This window comes from Crocodylus porosus, unplaced genomic scaffold (genome assembly GCF_001723895.1).
Source record: "Crocodylus porosus isolate Cpor-Errol unplaced genomic scaffold, CroPor_comp1, whole genome shotgun sequence".
Taxonomy (NCBI): Eukaryota; Metazoa; Chordata; order Crocodylia; family Crocodylidae; genus Crocodylus; species Crocodylus porosus.
In genome coordinates, this window is record NW_017728886.1 from 20,848,198 (window position 1) to 20,860,132 (window position 11,935).

Here is an 11,935-nt window from a genome sequence, read left to right on the forward strand (position 1 = left end):
TTCGGAGAAAAGAATAACATTATATCACAAAATTTACTTTCAACCAATACTGTTCAAACCTGGATGTAGTCTTGGTCTTGATTTTTAGGGAACCCCCCTTTTTTTTATTTTACCCAAGAAAACAGGCTAGAATGGGTGTTCTTGAAGAGGCTGCACTATAGCCAGAGTGAGGGGAGGCATGCAAGCCAGCACCAACCTGGGGAGCCACCAGCCATGGGGTAAGCATAGTTACTTGGTCTAATTACCTGGGCTACATGAAAAGACAAACAAACAAAAAGGAACATTACATACATTATCCTTGAAATGAGTTAATGAAGCATATTTCAGTAAGTAGCTGCTTGGAATACCTTGACCATTTGTAAGTTTTAGCATTTTTAGATCTTGCACACTGCATTGCAGACTGGGGCACGTAGAATCAGCGGGAGGAAGGAGGAAAGGCTGAAATCAGGGCAAAAAAGGGACAAAAAAGACATTCATTGGTAAATACTGGCATATTCATATATGAAACATAAATATTACATTTTTAATTATGAAGGGATTATTTAAAGTGCAAGCTTAGTTGCTCATGTATTCACACAATATGAGGACTTGTCTACAGTGAGGCAGAGAGAGGCTAATGGTGAATTCCCATAGGCTTTTTTTTGGAGTCTAAAAGGATATTAAGAGTATTGAATAGCTACCTGGTAGTGACATTGCCATCCTTTTTTCTGGAGATGGAAGTGGAGTCTGGTGACTCCCAGGCTTGTGTTCTTCTCTTCTGCCTGCTGTGCCCAATGGTAGTAGCATAATCTAAAGCATAGCATTTGGGAGCTAGAAATATGAGAGATGGAGAAGTTAAGAGCATAAAAATTCATACTGTAAAACCACCATGCACTGCCTCCAGTTCTGAAATGAGGGTACCCTCCTGTACGTGAGTGAGGGAGCAGGGGAAGTGGAAAAAGGCAGCTGAGGGGTAAGGGTAGTGAGGAGGTTTCCTGCCCCCACCTCAAAAACTGACCTTCTACTACAGGATGCTGCCGTATACCTAGCAAAGTCATTCATGGCAATTAAACCCCATTTACATGAACGATAAAGTAAACAATGTAAGCTGCCCTCCCTCAGGGCACAGGCAAGTGTTTATTCTCACTTACTTATGTGTGCAAACATCCCATTTGGTTGTGAAATAGGTTGGGGCATCCTCTTTCAAGTGTCACAAAAAACTGCCTCATCCTGCACCAAAAGGCAATACTGCACCCAACATGAGCAGCAAGTGCCAGGCTGCACACTTATGGAAAAGGTGCTGCGCCACCCATGAGCACGTGTCCCACAGGGCTGAGTCCTTGTGCCTCTGGTGTGCTGTCAGCTCTCATCCACCTCAAAAGTCTGCAGTGTACGCACCCCAGTCAGTCACTCCTCCATGAATTTATAGGGGCCAGACACCGCCCCCCCCCCCCCGCAACACACACACACATACCTGCTTTATTCTGGTGCAAAAAGAAAACCAGTCTGGCACGAGCCTAGGAAGTGTGCAAAAATTTCATGCCAAAACATGCAGGGCTTTGCATGGAAAGGTTTGGGGCCAAAAAAAAGCACCCAAGTGCCCGTGCAACTTGCATCCAAGGAAAGTGAGGGGCTAGGGCAGGGGGTGATGCCCTTTGGGACCCTGGAGCCAGGGAAGAGGCAATGCTTTGAGCACACTTGGGGGTAGCCCAAAGGGTACCCCACACCCAGTGCCCTGTGGAAACAGCATGTCGCCCAAAGGGTGTGTCTCCTGCCTCCACTTCATCTAGCTTTGGGAGATGCTTGTGTACACTTGGGGAGCCCTGCGGGGTTTTGCACAGAGAGGTTTGGTGCCCCAAAAAAAGCACCTGAGCACCCCATGCCTTAGGCCCCCAAGTGCCTCGTGCAACTTGCACCCAGAAACACAGAGTGGCAGAAGAGCTGCGGCTGGGCATTTCTTGTCCTAACGTGCCGCCTGACAGTAAGGTAGGACTGAAAGGGCATGAGGGTAAAATTGTTCTGACATGCCTTGTAGTGCTTTTTACTAGCCATAGTATAATAAGCCCTTACATGGTAAATCACATCCACGTTACTTATTTAGCTGTCTTAAACTAAGAAAGAAAAATTAAATGAGGAACATTTTTAGCGACTAAATGACAAGTACATGTACAAGGCCCCATCATGACTTTCGTTGTTCATCAGCATATATTTTCACTTTCTGTGTTATTGCCAGATAAATGGATGCTGTTTTTAATTGTACAGTTCCGTAAATTAATGTGCTAAAATAAAAATTAAAAAAAATTGTATTTACAATTACAATAATTGTATTGGGTATTTGGCTAGTCAAATAAAGTGTGGTTAATTGACCTGTCAAATATTGGTCAAAAATTGCCAAATCTGGTCAAATAATAGCTTTTGTTTATTTAAATTTAAAAAGCAGTAATTTCTTACATGAAGCTGAAATAAATTTATTTCACAATTAAATCTTTTGCAAAAAACTAAACAGGAAAGCCACAAGTTTTCAAATAAGACATTTGGCAAAAACATTTAAAAAATCAGATTTCTGTCAAGAAAACTATAAAAACTCACATATACTTTTTGTCAAAATAAAATTATAAAAATTTATTTACTATATTTTATTATTATAAAAGTTAAAATTTATTTTCATTCCTAGTCTGTTCTTTTTTTCAGTTGATGTCATCTTCTTGACTTCCATTCTTTTCACTGTCACTTTCTTCTGGGTATGAATTAGAAGACATGCTTGAAAAATATCAATCTTTTTCCAAAATGTTTTTCATAATCTTAGCTTATGATATACAGTTGCTATCTTCCCAGCAGTTTGTTTTCTTCCTGTCTTGGTTCTTACTATGAATGTTGCCCCAGACTGACTAGTTATGCTCTGTGCAAGCAGAAGAGCTTGGAAGTGCTAACAGGATATCAGAAATAGTCATGAACAAGGAGGACAAAGGCCTTTCCACCAATTTGATGATGTATTTTGACCTTTTTCTATGGATATGACCACATTCCACATGGCTTTACTATTGAATATCCCACTTCTTGCTTTAAAATTAACTATTTCAGCCAAAACAGATTGGTTATCAGGAAATTTCTTATATTTGATCAAGTTCATTATTAGTTCTCATGCAGCATCAGACACTTCACTTGTTAGCCTCTCTCCTTGGTAGCATGGATTCAGCAGGTAAGCTTCATTGTGTAGATCATTGATCATTTGACACTTTCTTTCTCCATCCCTTCTTTTATTTGTTTCTTCTTAGATGTTGAAAGTGGAGATGCTTTACAAGTGTCATTGATATGAGGCTGAATGTTTGTGTACTCACATTTGACACCGGCAAGGGTACTTTGTCACCTTCCAACTTCTGTATAGTTTGGGCAACAGACTGTAGCATTGACAAAAATTTGGAATTGCATACTCAGAAGACATTCTCATAAAATTGTCAATTCAAATGTCTTATGGACAGATGCTAGACACACTTTATTCTGCAACAAAGTGCAAGCAGCACAATTGTAGGACTGAATATGAGGATATTTCTCTTTCACAGTACTCCATGCAGACCTTATATTTGTGGCATTATCAGTTACATCTGAAAATACTTTCTGAAGGCTGAGTTATAGAATCATGGAAAATTGGTATTGGAACGGACCTAAGGAGGTCAGCTAGTTCAACCCCCCTGCTGAAAGCAGGCCCAGGCCCAAGGCTTTGTTGAGCCAGGTCTTAAAATCCTTCAGGGATGCAGATTCGACAGCCTCTGCGGGTAACCTGTTCCAGTGCTTTACTACCCTCCTAGGCTAGGGACAGAAATTACACATAAACTGGTATAAGTAATCAGAAACTGGTTAAAATCTGTAACACAACAGAAGTTCAGTGCACACAAACTCTTTTCAAAATGGCTGAAACCAGCGTAAGATAAACCTGGATGGATGTAGTGTCAGTCTTAACTGATTTAGTCTAAATGAGTTTATTGAACTTCTGTCTCAAATCCCTTCCAGATTCAAGTTAACTCGCAGTCCCCCAGTATCCCAGGATGCTTTCCACCTCTCCCACAAGTCCCTCAACACAACCAGCTCTCCTTTCCCCCTCAGACATGCCTTGCAGGGGATCATGGCTATCAGTTCCCTAAATTAGGCAGTCTACTTTTCTAAAATCCAGGGTCTTTACTCTGCCTTTCTCCTTCCTTCCTTTCCTCAGGATCCTGAACTCAAGCTTCTCCTGGTTGCTGCTGCCCATGTTGTCATCTACTACTACATTCCCCACCAAGTCTTCCCTGTTTGTGAGCAGCAGGTCAAGAAGAACATGGCCCCTCTCTAACACTTGCCCCAGAAAGTTGTCCCCAACACCCTCAAACAACTTACAGGATTGTCTGTGCACTGCTGTATTGCCCTCCCAACAGATGTCAGGGTGATTGAAGTCCCCCATGAGAACCGGGGCCTGTGATTAGGAAACTTCTGCTAGCTGTTTGAAGAAAGCCTCATCTACCTCATGCTCCTGGTCTGGTGCTCTGTAGCAGACACCCACAATGAGATTCCATCCTGTTGCTCTGCCCTTTGACCCCAACCCAGAGACTTTCAACAGGCCAATCTCCAGTTTCATCCTGGATCTCTAAACTTTTATATGATACGGTACTTTTATATAAAGCACAATTCCTCCTCTTCTCCCCTGTCTGTCCTTCCTGAATAGTTTATACCATCTATGACAGCGTTCAGTCGGCAGTTACCCAACAAGACTCTGTTATTCTTGAACAATACTTTTGAACTGTAATGTTATGTATTTGGATGTGTGGTGATGTTTTGCAGTGCTTAAGAAATTATAGAGTAAAGGTCGGGGAGTTGTCGCTATGAATGACTTATGCTTTCATTCTTAATATTTCTCCAACCATCTGATATAACGGACATATAAGATGCTTCTTAGATAAGCCCACTTACTTCTCTTTGCATGCCTCCAAATCTTCATAATGATGTCCAGCTAACTGTTTTCTGCCTGGTAACGTGTAGATTGGACGTAGCTTGGCAAAAAAAATCCTTCATGTAGGGATTTTCTGCTATGTGAAAAGGTAAATTGTTTGTATATGTATAGCTTTATCAAACATCCAGTCAAGCTCATGCTTTTCTTGTGTATTAGCCCTGTACAAAAATATTTTATGGTGATTTTCACTGGTTTGGTGCTTTCTGTGAAACTGGAGATTTCACAGAAGTTGATTCCCAAGAACTGGCCGAAAAAGGCTTGGAAACGGAAAACTGCTGAGATGAAGTTTTGAAGTCAAAATTGCTTACAGAAGTTAAATTTGAAAGTAAAAGAAGTAGAAGATTGCCAGCCTGAGTTCCAGTATTTTCTTCCATTTCTTCCATTTCTACCACCGTACCATCTCCATCAGAGGAATCTTCTATGTTCAAAGCAGGATCAGAGAAAGCATCTGATGCATAAGTAGCAGAAAACAGCTTCTTTTTGGAATCATTATTAATATGGAGTCTTTCTTTTACTACTGCTGGACATATATCACAAGATATTAAGAAGTGTTTTATCATTCTATCTACATGAGTTTCATATTCACAATTGCAGAATTTACATCTGCCTTTCACTGCTTTTCCCTCTTGCACTCCTTTATAAAACTTCCATACAAAACCTTTAGGTTTTGCTTTACCACTCATTTCTTTTTTAATTAAAGTTAACCCCTCTTAATAAAAAAATTATTCACGTTTCAATTTGAAACTTTCAAACCTCTTTTAATAAAAACATTCACAAAACCCAACACACTGAACCAGTCGTTGAGTATAAGGCAAGAAATGAAAAATGTAAAAATATAAATGCAGAGGATATACCATCCTATTTATATAAGATGATTACATTTGCTAGATTGTTTTAGATTAGTCCAGAAAGAGAAACAGTCTGTGTTATCTAAAAGATTCCAACCAATGAGATAACTGTTCAAACTGAGGATTTAAAACTATTAGGCTGGCATGACTTGCACTCATCTCCTTCATTTCCAGTTGCTCCACCCATTTGTTCTTGTGGTTATTAGGGATGTGAAAGGTTAAATAGTTAAACAATAGTTATATTTATGCCATTAATGCATTACAGATAACTTTTAAACTGGCTTGCCTTTGCATGCTACCTACCCCTTCCCCCAGCATATTGTGTCATGTAAATCAAAGTGCTGGGGCCAGAGTTGGGGGAGGAAGCAGTACAGTCAAGTTGAACCAGCTTTCTCCACAGAGGAGGAGATATGGGAAAAGGGCAGCAGGGCAGGATGTGATGGCTGGCAGCAGGAGCACTGCTGGCGGCCTGCCTGTGTCTTGCCCTGTGGCAGGCATAATAAGTACTGGCTACTGGGGGTCCCTGCCTCCATCTCTCCCTCTCTCCTGGCTCACTCACTGCTCTCGAATCTTGTTGTCCTTCTTGGCAGTGGCAGCATTCCCCATGGTTGGATGGGTGGGAAGGCAGGAGGTGTTCTGGCAGGAGGGGCTGTGAGGTGGCATGGCCCATGGGTGCTGCAGCTGGCTCTGTGGCAGTGCCCTCCTCCCACCCCATGTTGGGGCTCTGTGTCTCTGTGGAGGGGGAGAGTGCTCTGACCCCTTCCTTGGCTTATATATAGTGGAAATGCTGGCCAGGAAGGTGCCTCCTCTGTGCTCCATTGCCTGTCTGCCTGCTGAGTGCCTGGCTTTGGGTTGCCTGGGGCTACTCACCTGTGAGGCACTGGGCCCTGGGCACCAGCACCAGTTGCACCAGCTGCCTTGAAGCAGGGAGACCAAGGCCTCCACAGCTCACCCTCCCTACACGGTCCCTGAGCCCCCAGCATTCCACAGTAGGTATATGTTATCAGTTACATACTTAACCAATATAGTCAGAAGACTTTAAATGGCTAATCTTTAAATGAAAGTTACATCCCTAGTTGCTATAATCACAGAAAGCCTTCTTATAATATTTGCCTGATCTCTGACCAGTCAAAAATATGTAGTTAATTGACTGGCTTGCCAATCCTAAATTATACATTGCCTTAGAAACATCGCGTACTTCATCATCATAATAGCTGTAAGAAGTAGGTGCTGGTAAACCAAAGTCTCTTTCCATATACTACCATACAGTGATCTGTGGGGAAATTTTACAGATTGGGAAACTTATGTCAGGAGGTTCAGTGACAGCTTGAAGATGCAGGTGAAACTGATGTCTGAAAGGAAATTAGTGGGTTTGCAGTCAAGAGGCATGTGTGCATGACACTTTAAAGCGGACTAAATACTTTTGCACCACTTTAATGGTGTTGGTGTTTGAACGCCTTGGTGGTGTATTGCTTATTAATTCCAGCCACTGTAGGAAATTCAGCAGCATAATGCACCTTAAATGACTTGAGCCTACAGCCATGATGTGAAGCACGGGGGTCTGTGCAGCTCCATGATTCTGCAGGAAGCCCTGCAGGCAGCCTGGCAGCAGCCTGGGAAAGCAGCTCCACCCAAGAAAAGTAGTGAACCTGATCCTCCCCACCCTCTGTCCCTGGGAGCCTGGCTGCCTGCCAAAGTTGTATGGGGGGGCTGGTGCTTCCCTCCATGGCTGTGGTGCCCCCCGGGACCGCTTGAACTGGGTGCTTGTGGGCAGGTGCTGCTGGGGGAGGGAGCTGGTGCTGCCATGGAGGGAAGTACCAGCCCCCCACCCCACAGCCCAGGCCAGGGACTGCTCTGCCCACTGGCAGTTCACCCTCACCTCCCCGCAGGAGAGGCAGGTAAGTCAGTGAGGCATGACACAGAGGTTTAATCAGCCCTAAATTGAAGTGGTGTTTTTTAAAACCCAGCGCTTTAATTTAGGACCCCTATTTTGTCTACACATGCCCTATAATGACGTTTATTAACAATACATTATTCAGTTACTTGATGTTTCCATGTGATTTAGTGTTCAATTTGAGACATGGCTATCAAAGGCTACAAAATTGAAACTCGAGGTCTCTGGATGAGTGTTTGCATCTTCCAGTTTGTAATTTGGAGGCTTTCTTCTCAAGTTTGCAGTTGTTTTCTTAAATATATGTCTCCTGTTTAAGTAGGGTAGCTACTGACAAATCCCCAGACTGCAGGAGCGGGGGAGGGGGATCACGAGTCCCCTCGGCTAATTAGCAGTGACGGGCATGGCTGCCACCTCCCCAGCCAATCAGCAGCAAAGAGCAGGGCCACCACAAAAAGGCCACCTCCCTCCATCCTTCCTTCCCTGACTGGGTTGGACCCTGTTCCTCCTGGTTGTGCACTGCCCTAACTCTAGGTGCAGCCAATAAAATAACAAGGACAAATGATTGACATGTATATCCACCAATGAACTGAAAAACAGGACTTTTTGCAGTCGGCGTCTCATTTAAAAACAGATAGAGGACAACGGATTTAAAAACAGGATGGTATGGTGTAAAACATAACCAATGGCCACCCTATGTTTAAGGTAGGCTTTAGTCTGTTTGAGTTAGTATTGTGGGAATGATGTAAAACATCATTTTAACAGCAAATTTTCCTTCGTATAGACCTTCTTTTTACTTAATATATACTAGGCACTTTTAACCTTAGTTTTGCCCCATTGATTTAAAATTATTTTTCTTTTATTTCAAATGTCCAATTATTGCATTTTTCTGAAAATAATACTCTGGTGGGAACTCATCTGTATTGCTTTATACCTTATGTCTCAATAATTTGCCTCAGTGATTTGTTTTAAAACTATATAGAGTTTTGGCCTGTCCTCACAGCTCATAGCTTTTATTACCAGGATCAACTCTCCTTCCCTCTCTCCACATTTTTAAGAAACCTGTTTTTTATGATGTGGTAAGAGGGCCTGAACACAAAATAAGTGAAGTCTTGCCAGAGATTTCATTACTGCTTCCTTACATTTATATTCTACATTTATAGTGCTGTGTTGGCTTTTAAATTTGTCCTTAAAATCATCTAGACATTTATGGACAGAAGACCACTATTATATCAAATTCCTTTTCAATATATTCTTGCTTTGCTTCATTCTAAATGTTCCACATTTTTCATTTTGGCTAGGGTTATGGACAAACAGGGAATGGTGAATTAAAAGGAAGCAGGTATGCCCACTGCTCTGTGGTAACACCTTATGCCCCCTCTTAGCCTACAGTAAGTGGGAGCTAAACTGGGGTTATTATAAGGTACTGCACTTTACCATTCACTTACCATGGGATCAGAGCACATTCATGGACAGTAGCTGCTCTGCTATAAATCTCTGCTTCCTTTTAATCCACTGTAAGTTGTCATTTGTCCATATCCTTAAAATAAATTCCTTTTCTGCTCACTAGTCTACATGCAAAAAACAGAACATGCTCATGAGGGACATTTGTCCTCCCTCTCAAGCATGGGTAGATTCAGGATCATGGTGTCGAGGATGCGGCTACATCACCTTTGGCTATGTGGCATATGCACAGTTACAAGAGCTCATTGTGCATGGGCCACGTGGCCAAAGGCAGTGTGGCTGCAGCCCCTTGCTGTGATCCTGGATGCCAGTGAACTCTCAGAGCTCACCACATATTAGTGCAGCTCCTGCTGAAGCTTTGCTTATGCTGTGAGCTGTGTGAGATCACCAGTGTGAGGTCAGCTCAGCATCCCTGTTTTTAGCTCTGGAGCCTAATGTTGTCTCCCCACTCCACCCAAATTCAGCAGCAGGGGAAAGGAGGGGGTGAGAAGTGGGATGCAGCCCCTGGGTTCTGTGAAATCAGTCAAAGGGGAGAACTAATGTGGTGCTGCACCCCCTCTGGATCTGCCCCTCCTCTCAAGCATTAACTGTGGATCCTGGTCTAGGGTTACTGTCTGATCTGTTATATAGGGAACCTAATAATGTTGAGTTCATCAATTACTTTATCAGACTACTGAGGATGATGTGGTTAAGGCACTTTATTGTGATTTAAAAGATCAACATTCAATTTTTATTTATGGCATCTATTTTGTGTGTGATCTTGAATAAGTTACTTAATCTCTCTGTTCCTCCATTCCTCTTCTGTAAAATGGGTTGAATATTTCTTTTCTCTCACTGTGTCTTTCTTGGCCATTTAGATTGTAAACTGTTTGGGGTGGAATTCTGTATAGGAATGAAGTCTTGCACTACAGAGACTGCATTTTGCTTGAAGTTTCTAACTAATATAAAATATAATAATAAGTTGAAGCCTTATGGATAGTGAGAATTACCAAAATAAATTCTCTTTCTGTAATTAAGAAGGCTTGACTTGCTTGTTCATGGCAAACCATGTGTTATTCACATGAAACCACCCATACAAATAACCAAAGTAATAATAGAAAAACAACAAGAAATTGAGGTTGCAGGCAGACAAGTGGATCAGAATTGTACCGCAATGCTCTACATTACTAACCAGGATGGCTTCCAGCTAACAAGCCACTGTGTAGTACCTCTTTCTAAACACTGGAGTCTATGTTCTACGTGCAACTCCTGCAATCCATATAAGTGTAGCAGGCTTACCCTTTCAGGGCTTAGGTTGAGTCCCAGGCTCGAGGGCCTGCTGTTTGATAGGTAGAGCGCACCCACCAATCTGGACGCAGCACAAGGGAAGCAATGCCCCACCCTTTTCTGGAGAGAGATGATGAAGGACAGCGAGGAGACAGGAGCTCTGAAGATGGCCGTGCTTGGGACTCCACTTGAGCTTCAGTGCTGCACGAATCAGCACATGGGGATCAGGCTGTAGGAGCCGCTTGAGGCAGCTTGAGCCTGCGAACCCGGCAAGCAGGTGGGTAGTTGGTGTGCAAATCGACACATGGAGAATCCGCCCTGGGAGCAGCTCACAGCTGCTCAGGCCTCTCCTGGCGTGTGGATCGGTGCATGAAGGACCTGCCTGGGAACAGCTCATGGCTGCTCCAGTTAGCTCCAGCCCTAGGCCAAGTGACTGGAACCCCACCTTTAACTAAAAGACCCCTGGTGCCCAGAACAGGGCCTAGGAAAGGGAGGACCCCCAGTGTGAGACCGGGCAACTACAGCCTGTAAGGGTTCGGCTCCCATGAGAGAGAGAGAGCACCCTGGGCTGCCCAGTGTGAGGTGCCAGGCCATTGAGGAGAGTTAAAGGTGCCACTGGAGAGAGGCTGTCTTGGGATCGGCCTCCAAGGGATGAGCCATGGCTGCTTCAGAGAGGAAGCACGATTTACTGGGGAAGTGGGCCCCGCAGGGGAGGTGGGCACCGGACAGGAGGGTCTGCCACCTCCACTCTCCACTGTGGGAGGGGCGGGTCCACGTCACTCCCTATTTTGGGTGATTGTTGTGTCAAGGTCTATATAGCTATGGGTATTCTTTAAAGAAGTTTATATGTTTTATATGTTCTTAATGTGTTAATCTGTATATTTGTATTGTTACTTGATAGGTCTAGAAAATATTATTAACTTATTTGGTTTATATAAGTTGATTTCCCATATGTGTTTATCATGTTGTAACCTTAACTATCTTGTTCAGTATATTAATGATTATATGGTTATATGGTTTATATGAATTGTGGAATATTATATGTAATATTAAGCTGTATTGTAAATATTTCATGTTTTATCTTAAGTATTTATTATAGTAATAAAGTGTATATAGTTAAGCACTTGGTTTCGGCCTGGCTCTGTAGAGAGGATAGGGAACTGCTCTAGTAGCCGGCCCCTCCATCAGCACCCTGCCTGACCACCACCACTGTCATGGGAGGACAGGGCACAATTTTCTAGCCTTAGAGATCTTGTAGAAATGCTGATTTACTTGAGTGGCTTTAGCAGTAACGATATATCCAAATATATAAGGTGCATGCAGGTCATGGATAATAGCGTCATAACATTGCTCCCACTCACCATTTCTCCTGGCCTAGGGAAATAAGCAGTGTGCTTTGTTTGCAGTATGGAGGATTCCAGGTTCAAAACTAGTCTCATCTATTCAGAAACATAGGATCACAGGCCCAGTAGGGGCCACCTGGCCCATCAAGTCCCTTGTGTTCAG

The 11,935-nt window shown here is 43.0% G+C and overlaps 1 long non-coding RNA gene across 1 annotated transcript in view; it reads left to right on the forward strand.

Annotated features, from left to right (window-relative positions):
* LOC109307140 overlaps window positions 1-5,882 on the forward strand; it is a 27,743-nt gene extending 21,861 nt beyond the window's left edge. The window contains exon 2 of the long non-coding RNA XR_002100178.1: window positions 5,187-5,882. This is a non-coding gene — a long non-coding RNA (uncharacterized LOC109307140). The remainder of the gene's footprint in view (window positions 1-5,186) is intronic.
* The last annotated feature ends 6,053 nt before the right edge of the window (window positions 5,883-11,935 follow it).